Source organism: Pan paniscus, chromosome 20 (assembly GCF_029289425.2).
Source record: "Pan paniscus chromosome 20, NHGRI_mPanPan1-v2.0_pri, whole genome shotgun sequence".
NCBI lineage: Eukaryota > Metazoa > Chordata > Mammalia > Primates > Hominidae > Pan > Pan paniscus.
The window spans coordinates 46,243,100-46,259,070 of NC_073269.2; the positions used below are offsets into that span (position 1 = coordinate 46,243,100).

The window sequence follows — 15,971 nt, forward strand, 5'->3', positions numbered from 1 at the left end:
CCTTGAATAGGATCCTCTGGGTCCCTCTTAATCTGACAGATGAGCAGACGAGGTGCATGGCCTGGGTTGCAGCTTGAGAGAACCAAAATATTCAAACCAGATGACTTCCAAAATGTGGGGAAAGGGATGGAAAATGAACCTGAGATGGAGTCCTTAATCACGGGATAAAGCCCTGTGCATCTCCCTCATTTCCTACAGGTAAAAGACAGTAAAGAAATTCAGGTCACAGGCCTTGGGAGTTCATAGGAAGGAGATGTCCAGTGCTGTCCAGTAGAACTTTCCACAATGATGGATATGTTCTGTGTTCTCCAGTATGGTAGCTGCTCGCCACATGTGGCTAATAAGTACCTGAAATATGGCTAGCATGACTGAGAAACTGAACTTTTTTTTTTTTTTTTTTTTTGAGATGGAGTCTTGCTCTGTCACCCAGGCTGCAGTGCAGTGGTGAGATCTTGGCTCACTGCAGCCTCTGCCTCCCAGGTTCAAGTGATTCTCCTGCCTCAGCTTCCCGAGTAGCTGGGACCACAGGCATCTGCCACCACACCCGGCTAAATTTTGTATTTCTAGTAGAGACAGGGTTTCACTATATTGGCTAGGCTGGTCTCGAACTCCTGACCTCAAATGATCTGCCTGCCTTGGCCTCCCTAAGTTGTTGGGATTACAGGCGTGAGCCACTGTGCCTGGTCAAGAAATGGAACTCTTACACACTGCTGGTGGGAATGTGAAATGGTAAGCCACTTCGGAAAACAGTTTGACAATTTCTTATGCTAAATATACACCTATCAGATGATTTAGCCACTTCTAGGTATTTACTTAAGAAAAAATAAGGCATACATCCATATGAAGACTTGTAAATAAATGTTCTCATTCTTTTTATTTGAAGTAGCTAAAACTGGAAACAACCCAAATATCCATCAGCAAGTGAATGGATAAACAAATTGTAATATTTGTATGCAATATAACACCACTCAGTAATATGAAAATGAACTACTGATGTATGCAAAAACGTGAAATTCAAAATAATTATGCTGAGTGACAGAATCCAGACAACAAATAATACATAATGTATTATTCTATTTACATAAAGTTTTAGAAAATCCAAACTAATCTAAGTAACAAAGCATACCAATGGTATATGGGGCTTGGGGCAGGTGAGACAGATTATAGAGAAAAAAGTAGGAGGTGATAGACATGTTTAGTTTTTTTGCTTGTTTGTTTTTACTGTGGTAATGGTTTTTCAAGTGTGTATGTCAAAACTTATCAAATTGTACCTAATTTATTGTAGTTTTATTGGTACCTCAATAAAATTAATAGTTACATACATAAATGTACTTGAAGTTCCACCTAGCACAATAAGGTAAGAAAAAAAATTAAGGCGTGGGACTGGAAAAGAAATGAAACTCTTCATTATTCACAAATGTCATGATTGCATATATGGAAAATCTAAGTCTACACAAAACCTATTAAAATTAAATAGTGAATTTAGCAATGTGGCTAAACAAAGGTCAATATAAAATATTAAATATAAGCCAGGCATGGTGACATGCATCCACAGTTCCAGCTACTCAGGAGGCTGAGGCAGGAGAATTGCTTGAGCCCGGGAGTTCAAGTCCAGCCTGGGCAACACAGCAAGACCCACTGTCTCTGAAAAAAAATCAAATACATATATCAGCAATAAATAAATAGGAAATTAAATTTTAAATTATAACATTTATCAAATAAATTCTTAAGTGCCAAGAATAAATTTAAAATATGAGATATAAATAGTTAAAATTACAGAATATTGACAGAAATCAAAGAAGACAAATAAATGTTGGGATACAACATGTTAATGTATTGGAAGATTACGAGTAAAAATATTAATTCTCCACAAATTGATCTATAAACAACGCAGCGCCAATCAGAATCCCAGCAGTTTTGTCCTGCTGGAAACTGACAAACTGATTCTGAAATATATAAGTAATGAAAGGCTCAGAAATAGCCAAGAGAATATTTGAAGAAAAAAGCAAAGCTGGAAGACTTACAATACCAAATATCCAGACTGATGGTAAAGCTGTTGTAACTAATACAGTGTGGTATGGCCTTACCAATGGACAAATCAATGGAACAAAATATGGAGTCCAAAAAGAAAATCATATACTCACTTGATTTCTGACAAAGTTAATCCTGTGGTACACTGGAGTATGAGTGATCTTTTATTAAATGTTGCCTTGTCAACTCCATGTAGATAAAATAAATCTGTGTTACCAGATGAAGAGTTTTTAATTGGGTTGTTCAGGTTATTGGCATGTTGAACAAAGAACTGAACAAAATGCACAGACAAAAAGCAACAAAAGCAGAGATTTATTGAAGTGAAAGTACACTCCACAGAGTTAGAGAGGGCTCAAACAAGTGGCTCAAAAGTCCAGATTGTAATGTTCCTTGGGGATTTTATTAAACTAAAAGAGCATAGTAACACGCCTAAACATCCTTTAGAAGCCTCTAACAGGTCATACTCTATAGGAATGAAGAATTCTGCCCAGGACCAATCAGAGGCACCCTGCAAATGAGGGATTTAGAATGAACCAATCACAGGCATTCCCATTGTGACACAGGGGAGGGGAGGTTCAGAGAAGGAGGGCCTTTGGCCTCGTTATTTGGTCATGGAGAGGTGAGGTTTTCCTCTTAGTCCAATTCCAAGAAGTCAGCAGGGGTTGGCCTTAGGTTCCCTGTCTCCAGACTATTCTCCTGCCTCATTTGGACCCCTACAATCTAATTGTGAATGTAAGAGGTAAAAAAAGTTTCAAATAATTACATAGAAGGATAGCTTCATGACCTTTGGTTTGGCAATATTAATCATTTTTTAAAATAGTTTTTTTGTTTGTTTGTTTTTGAAACAGAGTCTCACTCTGTGGCCCAGGCTGGAGTGCAGTGGCGCAATCTCGGTTCACTGCAACTTCCGCCTCCCAGGTTCAAGCACTTCTCCTGCCTCAGCCTCCTAAGTAGCTGGGATAACAGGCGTGTGCCACCACACCCAGCTAATTTTTGTATTTTTAGTAGAGACGGGGTTTCACCTGACCTCATGATCCGACCACCTTGCCCTCCCAAAGTGCTAGGATTACAGGCATAAGCCACTGCACCTGGCTGGTGGCACACATTCTTTTTTTTTTTTTTTTTTTTTTTTTAAAGACGGAGTTTCACTCTTGTTGCCGAGGCTGGAGTGCAATGGCACGATCTCGGCTCACCACAACCTCCGCCTCCTGGGTTCAAGTGATTCTCCTGCCTCAACCTCCCGAGTAGCTGGGATTACAGGCAGGCACCACCACGCCCAACTAATTTTGTATTTTTAGTAGAGAGAGGGTTTCTCCATGTTGGTCAGGCCTGTCTCCAACTCCCAATCTCAGGTGATCCACCCGCCTCAGCCTCCTGAAGTGCTGGGATTAAAGGCATTAGCCATCCCGCCCAGCCACACATTCTTTACAAACAGTTTTAACTTGGTTGTAAATATCTCCACTGAAAGGATCTGGCCCATGCAGAAACACAAGACTTGTCCCTCAATATAAATCGTAAGATAGGTGGTGTTTTGTACAGTCTAGAAAACCAGGCCAAGTTGCAGCAAACCCCTAGGTTTTAATGTTAATAAAGTCCTCTTGGACTTCATGGGCCCAAAAGTTCCAGTGTTGTATTGCTTTTGTAAGAAAATTTCAAAATTGTAAAAAAGACAAATGGGTAGTTCTTGGAATACCAAATAAGTAGTGGTTAAACTGGAGGTATCAGTGCATAGCTAAGGCACTAAATTTGTTATAGGTCAGAATCAACTCCCTAAAATTTGATGCTCATAGCCATGAAATAAGGTGGTAGAGCAATGCAGGTTCCCTGATCAAACAGCCTTTCAAAAGGAGTCTTGATCTTATTCAAAGATCATGTCATTTAATTTGCACTATGGCCTTTGCCACACATAAATTATGCAGTAATTCCAGTATTCCACTAAAAATCCATGACCTGAATTTCATTATGGGAATATGTCAAACTACAAAATTGAGAGACATTATATAAAGTAACAACTTTTTTCTACAAAAATGTTGTCATAAGAAACAAAGAAAGGGTAGTAATATCACATGATATCAAAGTAGGGGATTCTTGCCCCCTTCCACAAAAGTGGACAATTAGCTATCCATGAATAAAAATAGCTCTAGGAGAGCTCTGGAATCCAGTTAAGAAGCTGCAGCAACACAGTGGAGCAAAAAAACACCTAGAATAACCAACATAAGGGGCAGGAAGAACAGTTTCATTTTTAAAAATTGAAATCATATCAAGTATCTTCTGAGATCACAATAGAAAAAAACCCCTAAAAATCAGTAAGAAGCAGAACTTTGGAAACTGTATAAGTACATGGAAATTAAGCTCCTCAATGACACTGGGTCAAGGAAGAAATAAAGGAGGAAGTAAATTTCTTGAAACAAATGAAAATAGAAACACAACATACCAAAATGTGTGGGATACAGGAAAAGCAGTGCTAAGAAGAAAGTTTATAGCAATAAATGCCTACATCAAAAAAGTAGAAAATTTTAAACTATCGAATCATGCACCTTAAGGAACTACAGAGCAAGAACAAACCACACCCAAATTAGTACAAAGAAAGACATAATAAAGATCAGAAAATTACTAAACAAAATAGAGACTCAAAAAAATACAAAGGATTAACAAAATGAAAAGTTGGTTCTTGGAAAAGATAAATAGAATTAATAAACCACTAGCTAGACTAACCAAGAAAAAATAAAAGAACCAAATAAACAAAACCAGAAGTGTATTATAACTGATACCACAGAAATACCAAAGATCATCAGAGACTACAGTGAATAACTATACACTAACAAACTGGAAAACCTAGAGGAAATGGATAAATTCCTGGATATATATAATTTACCCAGATTAAATCAGGGAGAAATACAAAACCTGAACAGACCAATAATGTGTAAGACCAATAATGATTCAAATATATTGAATCAGTAATTAAAAGTCTCCCAACAAAGAAAAAGTCCAGGACTTGGTGCTTCACTGCAAATTCTACCAAACTCTCGAAGAACTAACACCAATTCTCAAACTATTCCCAAAAATTGAAGAGAAGGGATTCTCCCTAGCTCATTCTAAGAGGCCAGCATTACCTTGAGACCAAAACCAGACAAGGATGCAACAACTACAAAAAACTAGAAGCCAATATCCCTGATGAACATAGATGCAAAAATTCTCAACAAAATACTAGCCAAATCCAACAGCACATCAGAAAGGTAATACACCATGACCAAATGGGATTTATCCCAGGAATGCAAGGATAGTTCAACATATTCAAATCAATAAATGTGATACATCACATAAAAGAATGAAGGAAAAAAGCCATATGATCACCTCAATAGATTTCAAAGCACTTGATGAAAATAAACATCCTTTCAAGATAAAAACTCTCATCAAACTAGGCATAGAAGGAACAAACCTCAACAAAGTAAGGGCCATATATGACAAACCCACAGCTAATATACTGAATGAGGAAAAGCCGAAAGGCTTTCCTCTAAGAATTGGAACAAGACAAACATGCCCACTTTCACCACTCCTATTCAGCACAGTACTGGAAGTCCCAGCCAGATTAATCAGGCAAGATAAATAAATAAAAGACATCCAAATTGGAAAGGAGAAAGTCAAACTGTCCCTCTTTACCAATGATATGCTCTTATTTCTAGGAAAAACTAAAGAATCCACAAAAAACTCTTAGATCTGATGTAGCCAAAAAACCAATAGGAAAGCAATCCTGAACAAAAACAACAAAGCTGAAGGCATCACACTACCTGACTTCAAAATATATTACAAGGCTATGATAACCAAAACAGTATGGTGTTGGTATAAAACCAGACACACAGACCAGTGGAACAGAATAGAGAACCCAGAAATGAATCTGTGCATTTACAACCAACTGATTTTCAACAAGGGCACCAAGAACATGTACAGGGGAAAGGATACCCTCCTGAATACATGGTGCTAGGAATATTGGATATGCATATGCAGAAGAATGAAATTGGACCCCAATCTACCATATATAAAAATCAACTGAAAATGGATTAAATGGATTAAAAACTTAAATGGCAGACCCAAACTATAAAACTATGAAGAGAAAACAAGGGAAATACTTCAGGACATTGGTCTAGGCAAAAATTTTATGGCTTAGAACTCAAAAGCATAGGTAACAAAAACAAAAATACACAAATGGGACTATATTATGGTAAAAAGCTTGTGCATCAGAAAGGAAACAACAGAGTAAAGAGATAATCTGTTGAATGGGAGAAAATATTTGCAAACTATTAATCTGACAAGGGACTGATATCCAGAATAAAAAAGGAACTTACACAACAGTAAAACAAAACAAAACAACCCAACCAAAAAAAACCCTATTAAAAAGCAGGCAAAGTACATGAATAGACATTTCTCAAAAGAAGACATAAAAATGGCCAACGGGAATAGAAAAAAAAAAAAAGCCCAACATTAATAATCATCAGGAAAATGCAAATCAAAACCAGAATGAGATATCATCTTAGGCCAGTTAGAATGACCATTACTAAAAAGATAAAAAATAATAGATGCTGTTGAGGATGTAGAGAACAGGGAATTTTTTTTTTTTTTTTTTTGAGGCGGAGTCTCACTCTGGCCCATGCTGGAGTGCAGTGGCATGATCTCAGCTCACTGCAACCTCTGTCTCCCATTTCAAGCAATTCTCCTGTATCAGCCTCTCCAGTAGCTGGGACTACAGGCGCACACCACCACGCCCGGCTAATTTTTGTATTTTTAGTAGAGACAGGGTTTCACCACTCTTACACACTCTTGGTGGAGATTTAAATTAGTACATCTCCTGTGGAAAAGAATGTGGAAATTTTTCAAAAAACTAAAAACTACCATATGATCCAGCAATACCACTACTGGGTATCTACTCAAAGGAAAAAAAAATCAGTATATTAAAGGGATACCTTAAATCCCATGTTTATTGCAGCCCTATTCACAACAGCAAAATATGGAATCACCCTGCGTCCATCAATAGATGAATGGATAAATGAAATGTGATAGCCGGGCGCAGCTGCTCACACCTGTAATCCCAGCACTTTGGGAGGCCAAGGTGGGTGGATCACAAGGTCGGGAGTTCAAGACCAGCCTGACCAATATGTTGAAACCCCATCTCTACTAAAAATACAAAACTTAGCCGGGCGCAGTGGCAGGTGCCTGTAATCCCAGCTACTCAGGAGGCTGAGGCAGGAGAATCACTTGAACCTGGGGGGCAGAGGTTGCAATGAGCCACCACTGTACTCCAGCCTGGGTAACAGAGGGAGACTCTGTCTCATAAATAAATAAATAAATAAAATGTGATATGTATACATAATGGAATACTATTTGACCATAAAAAAGAATGAAATAATGTTATTTGCAGCAATGTAGAGGGAACTGGAGGTCATTAAGTGAAATAAGCCAGGCACAGAAAGACACATATCACATATTCTCACTCACATTTGGGAGATGTAAAAAAAAAGTCACTCATGGAGGTATACAGTAGAACAGTAATACTAGATGCTAGGAGGAGTGTTTGTGAGGGGATGAAGAAAGACTGGGTACACAACACACAGTTAGAAGGAATACGCTCTAATGTTCAATAGTAGAGTAGAGAGATCACAATTAACAATGTATATTTCAAAATAGCTAGAAGAGAGGACTTGAAATGTTCCCAACACACATAAATGATAAATACTCGAGGTGATGGATACCCCAAATACCCTGACTTGAGCATCCCATAGTCTATGAATGTAAGAAAATGTCACATCTGGCTGGATGCAGTGGCTCATGCCTGTAATCCCAACACTTTGGGAGGCTGAGTGGGGAGGATCACTTGAGCCCAGGAGTTTGAGACCAGGCTGGGCAACAAAATGAGACCCCCGTTTCTATTTACATTTTTTTAAAAAGAAAATATCACATGTTCCCTATGAATATGTATAAACATTATCAATATAAAAATATTTAAAAAAATTTTAAAGACACATAGGCTAAAAGTGAAGGGATGGAAGAAATTATTCTATGCAACTGGTAACCAAAGAGAGCAGGGTGGCTGTAATTATATCAGACAAAATAGACTTTATGTTGAAACTGTTATTAGAGACAGAAAAGGTCATTATATAATAATAAAAGGGTCTATTCAACAGGAAGACATAAAGATTGTAAATATATACGCACCCAACATCAGAGCACTGAAATACATAAAACAAATATTGACAGAGCTAAAGGGAGAAATTGACAGCAATGCTATCATAGGAGGAAACTTTAATGCCTCAATTTCAATAATGAATAGAGCACTCAAGCAGAAAATCAATTTTTAAAAACCCGACTTGTGCACTCTAGCCTAATGGACCCCACAAACATATCTATAACTTTCCACCCAGCAGAAGAAGAATTAGCCCATGCAACAAATTCTTTTCAAACACACTTGGAATATCCTCCAGGACAGATCACATGTTGGGTCACAAAACAAGTCTTAAGAATTTAAGAAGATTGAAATCATACCAATTATCTCCTCAGACCATGTGGAATCAAACTAGAAATAATAACAGCAATAAATAAGGAAAATCCACAAACACATAGTAACTAAACAACACACTTTTGAACACCAGTTGGGTGAAAGAGGAAATCAAAAAGGAATTTTAAAAATACCTTGAGACAAATGAAAACAAAAATACAACATACCAAAATTTATGGGATGCAGCAAAAGCAGTCCTAAGAGAAATGTTTATAGGGATAAATGTCTACATTTAAAAAGAAGAAATATCTCAAACAACCTAAGTTTACAACTCGAGGAAGTAGAAAAAAAAACTAAAAGCAAAGCTAGCAGAAAGAAAAAAAATAATAAAGATTAGAATGGAAATAAATGGAATAGGCTGGGCACAGTGGCTCACTCCTGTAATCCCGACACTTTGGGAGGCCGAGGTGGGCAGATCACTTGAGGTCAGGAGTTCAAGACCAGCCTGGCCAACATGGTGAAACCCTGTCTTTACTAAAAATACAAAAATTAGCTGGTTGTGGTGGTGGGCGACTGTAATCCCAGCTACTCAGGAGGCTGAGGCAGAACTGCTTGAACCCAGGAGGTGGAGGTTGCAGTGAGCCAATCTCGCCATGCACTCCAGCCTCAGCGATAGAGCAAGACTCCATCTCAAAAAAAGAAAAAGAAATAAAATAGAGAACAGAAAAACCATAAAGAAAAATCAGCAAAACTAACAGTTGTGTTTTTGTTAAAGATAAGCAAAATCAACAATCCCTTACGTAGACTAAGAAAAAAAATAGAGAAGACTCAAAGAAAATCAGAAATGAAATAGGAGACATTACCTTGAATGACAAAGAAATAAAAATGATCATAAGTGACTATTATAAACAAGTATACATCAACAAATTAGAAAATATAGTACAGTGGTCCCCAACCTTTTTGGCACCAGGGACTGGTTTCATGGAAGACAATTTTTCCACAGACCAGGGTGATAAGGGGACAGGGGAGGATGGTTTCAGGATGAAACTGTTCCACCTCAGATCATCAGATTCTCATAAGGAGCGGGCAACCTAGATCCCTTGCATGCAGAGTTCACTATAGGGTTCATGCTCCTGAGAATCTAATGCTGCCACTGATCTGACAGGAAGTGGAGCTCAGGCAGTAATGTTCGCTCTCCTCCTGCTGTGCAGCCCAGTTCCTAACAGGCCATGGACTGGTACTGGTCCATGGCCCAGGGATTGTGAACCCGGATATAGGAGAAATAGATAAATTCCTAGAAACATACAACTTTCCAAGATGGAATCAGGAAGAAATAAAAAGTCTTACTTCTCCTGGGACCCCTGGAATCATGGCAGATTCTGAACAAGGGGAGAAACATATTGAGCAGAGGCTCTTAGAGGAGAAACCACCTGGAATGACTCATGAGAAGATGGCATCTGGAGTAGAGGCTATTACTGGCCCAATACAGAACACTGTTCACTGGGACTTCCCTTACACCAGCATCCAGTATGCTCCCGCCCCCATGCACCCTTCGGAGGTGCATGCTCAGCAAGGGGTATAAGAGTACCACTGGCAAAACAATGCTTAATCCATCTAGCAGTCATCGTGGCCCTGTGTTTTCCTACATCAGGGCTAAAGGAGGCCAAGGGGTGGCAGAGTGTCAGAACTGATTGATTATTCCAAAGTGCACTTTTGCCTCACTTTCGAGGCATTGAGACTTTGCTGTGGACAGTCTTATACTGTCTCCTCGCAGGGCATGGCCTTCTCTGTGCCTTGTCCTTGTTATGCATCCTCCTGTATCCCTCACAAAGGAAGAGATGGAGCTGTTTGCTAATCCACTTTCTTCTTGAGCAGTTCATGTTGTATGAATAATAGCAAAACCTCTAGGTCACATGTGACTTGTTTAAATACTGTACATACATACCTTGGTGTGTGTATATATACACACACACATATACATATATATATATATATATATGTAAAATACACACTTGTACATGAAACTCGTAGAATTCAAACCACATCCCATATGGGCTCTGAATATCCTAGGTAGTGCTTGGTGCAAGAGAGAAGTTTGTTGGCATATAATTCACCTTATCACCCCTGTCTCTTTGTCATAATTCTGCTAAATTATTGAGCCTCCGTCACATCCAGTTTCTTATGGACATTCTAGTCTCACTCAGAACTGACTCAAAGTTCGACACACACTTTTTAAAAATTCCTCCTAATTGAAACTGTATATCCTTTGACCAACATCTCTCCAACCACCACCACCCCTGCCAGGCCCTGGTAACCACAATTCTACGCTCTACTTCTATGAGTTCAACTTTTTTAGATTCCACATATAAGTGAGATTACACAGTATTTGTCTTTCTATGCCTGGCTTACTTCACTTAACATAATGTCCTCCAGGTTCATCCTTGTTGCAAACAACATGATTTCCTCCTTTTTAAAGTCTGAATACTATTCCATTATATATATGCCATTTCCTTTCTCCATTCATCCTTTGATGAACACTTAGATTGCTTCCACATCTTGACTATTGTGAATAGCGCTGCATTAAACATGGGAGCATAGATATCTCTTAAACATATTGATTTTATTTCCTTTGGATATTGATATAGTTTAAATGTGTGTCCCTGCCCAAATCTTATATTGAAATGTAATCCCCAATGTTGGAGGTGGGGCCTGGTGGGAGGTGATTGGATCATGAGGGTGGAGTCCTCATGAATGATTTAGCACCATCCCTCTTAGTACCATCCTTCCAATAGTGAGTTCTCATGAGATCTGGTTGTTTAAAAGTGTATAGCACCTCCCCCTCACTCTCTTGCTCCTGCTTTTGACATATGACATGCCTACTCCCCCTCTGCCTTCCACTATGACTGGAAACTTCCTGAGGCCTCCCCAGAAGCAGGTGCCATTATACTTCCTGTACAGCCTGCAGAACTGTGAGCCAATTAAACCTCTTTACTTAGAAATTGCCTAGTCTCAGGTATTTCTTTATAGCAATTCGAGAATGGACTAACAGAAAATTGGTACTGAGAAGTTGGGCATTGCTGTAAAGTTGCCTGAAAATGTGGAAGCAGCTTTGGAATTGGATAACAGGCAAAGGTTGGAAGAGAGTTGAGTGCTCAGAAGATAGGAAGATGAAGGAAAGTTTGGAGCTTCTTAGAGACTGGTTAAATGGTTGTGACTAAAATGCTGATAGTGATAACGGACAATGAAGTCCAGGCTGCCAAGGTCTCAGATAGAAATTAGGAACTTATTGGGAACTGGAGAAAAGGTCCCTTTTGCTGTGCCTTAGCAAAGAGCTTGGCTGCATTGTGTCCACGCCCTAGGGATCTACGGAAGTTTGAACTTGAGAGTGATGACCTAGGGTATCTGGCAGAAGAAATGCCTAAATAACAAAGCATTCAAGATATGGCCTGGCTGCTTGTAACCGCCTATGCTAAGATGTGGGAGCAAAGAAATGACTTAAAGCTGGAACTTATATGTAAAAGGTAAGCAGAGTGTAAAAGTTTGGAAACTTTGCACTGGCCATGTGGTAGAAAAGAAAAGCTCATTTTCAGAAGAATTCAAGAAAGTTTCTGAGCAACCATTTGCTAGAGAAATTTGCCTAACTAAAAATGAGGCAAGTGCAGATAGCCAAGAAATGGGAAACAGGCCTCTAAGGCATTTCAGAGATCTAAGAGGCAGCCCCTCCCATCACAAGCCCCAAGGCCTAGGAGGACAGAATGGTTTCATGGGCCAGAAGTGACCTGTGCAGCCTCAGGACATGTCTCCCTGCATCCTGGCTTCTCCAACTCCAGCTGTGACTTAAAAGGGCCCAGGTACAGCTCAGACTGCAGCTCCAAAGGTTGCAAGCCATAAGTCTTGGTGGTTTCCACATGGTCTTAAGCCTGCAGGTGCACAGAGTGTGAATAAGGCTTGGGAGCCTCCATCTAGATTTCAGAGGATATGTGGAAAAGCCAAGGTGTCCAGGCAGAAGCCTGCTGCAGGGGCTAAGCCTTGACAGAGAACCTCTACTAGAGCAGTGCAAAAAGGAAATGTGGGGTTGGAACCCTCACACAGAGTACACACTGGGGCACTGACTAGTAGAGCTATGAGAAGAGGGCCACCATCTTCCAGATCCCAGAATGGTAGATCAGAGCAGCCTCTGAGCCTGAACCCGGCAAAGCCACAGGGGAAGAAATACCCAAGGCTGGAAGCCCACCTCTTAAATTGGTGTGCCCTGGACATGGGACATGGAATCAAAGATTATTCTGGAGCTTTAAGATGTAATGATTGCCCTACTGGGTTCTGATCTTGCATAGGGCCTGTAGCCTCTTTCTTTTAGCCAATTTCTCCCTTTTGGAACAGGAATGTCTATCTAATGCTTGTACCCCCATTTTATCTTGGAAGTAACTAACTTGTTTTTGATCTTACAGGCTCATAGGAGGAAAGAACTTGCCTTGTCTCAGATGAGACTTCAGACTTTGGACTTTTGAGTTAATGCTGGAATTAGTTAAGACTCTGGGGGACTGCTGGGAAGGCAAGATTGTATTTTGAAATGTGAGAAGGCCAGGAGATTTGAGAGGGGCCAGAGGCAGAATGATATTGTTTAGATGTGTATCCCAACCCAAATCTCATACTGAAATGTAATCCCCGATATAAGAAGTGGGGACTGGTGGGAGGTGATTGGATAATGGGCGCAGATTCCTCATGAATGGCTTAGCAGCCCTTTGTTTCCATCCTCATAATAGTGAGTTCTTATGAGATCTGCACATTTAAACGTGTGTACCATCTCCCTCCTCACTCTCTTGCTCCTGCTTTCACCATGTGATGTGCCTGCTCCCATTTTGCCTTCCACCATGATTGGAAACTTCCTGAGGCCTGCTCAAAAGCAAATGCCACTATGCTTCCCGTACAGCCTGCAGAACTATGAGCCAATTCAACATCTTTTCTTATAAGTTACCGAGTCTCGGGTTTTCTTTATAGCAATGCAAGAATGGACTGATACGGATATATACAGATATATATAGTGGGATATTTTTAATTTGAGTGGGACTGGGTCATATAGTGGTTATATTTTTAATTTGAGAAACCTCCGGATATTTTCTATGTTTGTACTAATTTACATTTCCACAAATAGTGTACAAGTGTTCCCTTATATCCATACCCTCACCAACCCTTGTCGTCTTTTGTCTCTTTGATTACAGCTATTCTAACACTGTGAGGTGGTATCTCAGTGTGGTTTTAATTTGCATTTCTCTGATGATTAGTAATGTTGAGCATTTTTTCATATGGACACTTGTTTTTTTTTTTTTTTTTAAAGATGGAGTCTCACTCTGTCGCCCAGGCTGGAGTGCAGTGCCGCGATCTAGGCTCACTGCAACCTCCGCCTCCTGGGTTCAAGCAATTCTCCTGCCTCAGCCTCCTGAGTGGCTGGGATTACAGGACCCACCATGCACCACCACACCCAGCTAATTTTTGTATTTTTTTAGTAGAGACAGGGTTTCACCACGTTGGTCAGGCTGGTCTCAAACTCCTGACCTCATGATCCGCCCGCCTCGGCCTCCCAAAGTGCTGGGATTATAGGCATAAGCCACCGTGCCCAGCCTTATATTGACACATTTTTAAGGGATTTGGGGGGGGGGGCAGGGGTTCTTTGCAACAATGTAAACATCCAGTCCCTCATCAAACTTTCAATTTTTTTTCACGTACTAATTTATATCAGTTTGGAATTATGATTCCCTCTGTTATTTAATGGGTTTTAATCTATAACTAGCATTATTTATTTTGATGCTCAAACCATGTCAAGTTTGGTCAGTGGAAGTCCCTTCAATCTGGTTTCCATGTCCTTTGAACACGTCCCCACCATTCTTGAGCACTTCCTTACTTTCAAGCACAAGATGTTCCAAGTTCATTCTGAACTTTCCCTTCCCCAGCTCTGGAATCTGCCATTTCTCCATGGAGCCTTGCTCCTTTCAGTGGAGCATGGTATTTAGGAACCAAGGGCTGACTGCCTAATGTGCTTTCCAAGTATAATTTCCTCAGTCCAAGCTTTTCAAATTGATCTGCCAAAGACCCATTGCCAAAGATCCATTGCCAGAATAGAAGAGTGGAAGGAAATTCTTAATATTTTTTGAAAGTTACTATTATTTTCATTTTTCTCTTTGTAAAAAATTCATTTAATTCAATATAAAAAGACAAAAATCTTTGGCACATAAATCGCAACTCTCTGATGCAAATGTTTAAATAAAGCTGATACTCCAAGAAGACGCAACATATTCTCTTTATACCACAGACATATAGGCCTATGGTTGCAAACTTTTATACACACACAGAGTCACAATTCCACTGGCACCCGTGATGTTCCACATCCAGATTTTCCAAATCACACATTCTCATCTTCACATAGCCTTGCCGGCAACCACACGGCATAGTACCACATTGTTAGGTCAAGCACAGCCAGTCTACCACAGAGCCTGTCGTCCCATTGACCAAAGTCACAAAAATCACAGCCCCGGGTATTTTCTGTGGTTTTCTCCAGTCAGATCCCTTCACTCACTACACACCGACTCACACTCAAATTACACACACGCGGAAACACAACCCGCCAGAGCCAGAGAGGTTCCGTCGGTCCCGCAACCCTCACAGTGCCACACACACGCGCTCACAAGGCAAATACAAATGGCCAGGCACTCATTCTTTACAATACACATATTAAGCGCCTATTAGGTACTACACGCCGGGACTACCTCAAGAGGTGAAACAGACAAAATCCTGCCTGGCGGAGCTATCGCCCGGTCCCGCACGCACTCGGCCTCAGGGTCACACTCGGCGGTCCCACGCTCAAGTGGCCCGGCGAGTGGCCCAGAGGCGTCTGTTCTCCTCCTCAGCTTCCTGCGTGGGTTCCTGGTAAGTGAGTCGAAGCCGCCGGATGCGCGCGCGCCTGCGCCTCCGCCCAAAAGAATCAGTTTCCGGCTGTGGACTACATTTCCCAGAAGCCCCTTGGGCAGTGTTGCCTGGACCCCAAGGGCCCTTTACATTGCGTTCTTAACGGTTCAGTCACCTGAACCGTTATTATTCACAGGCGGGCGAGAAGTCCGAGCTAGGTGAGGCGGAACGGGACTCTTACGAGTAGGACTGGGGATAGAACTGCCGCCCAAAATGAGGCGCTCCAGGGCCCAGACCTGGCGTGTCGTGCCCGGAGGGAGCCTCAGGCCTGTGCGTGCTTGGGGAGCGGAGAAGGGAAATTGTGTGACAAAATGTGGCAGACGGTGTATGTGTGTGTGTGCGCGCGACGGGGCGCCTGTCAGGACCGGGTTGGGCGGGTGTGGGTGCGGGTGTGAGGCTGAGACAGGTGCCTGGCTCTCTGGTGTGTGTCACTGACCCTCTACCCCCCTCACGGCCTCGGTGTTTGCACACAGCAGTGTCCCCAAAAGGGAAG

The 15,971-nt window shown here is 40.9% G+C and overlaps 1 protein-coding gene across 5 annotated transcripts in view; it reads left to right on the top strand.

Moving 5' to 3' along the window:
• Positions 1–95: 95 nt before the first annotated feature.
• ZNF546 (zinc finger protein 546) overlaps positions 96–15,971 on the top strand; it is a 39,612-nt gene continuing 23,736 nt past the window's right edge. For 3 of the 5 annotated variants that reach the window (XM_034944278.3, XM_008964949.5, XM_034944280.3), the window contains exon 1: positions 96–15,636. The gene's annotated coding sequence lies outside the window, so the exon portion shown is untranslated. Of the gene's footprint in view, positions 15,749–15,971 lie in introns of all 5 variants that reach the window. The other 2 variants (XM_055103620.2, XM_055103618.2) reach the window with 2 other exon arrangements.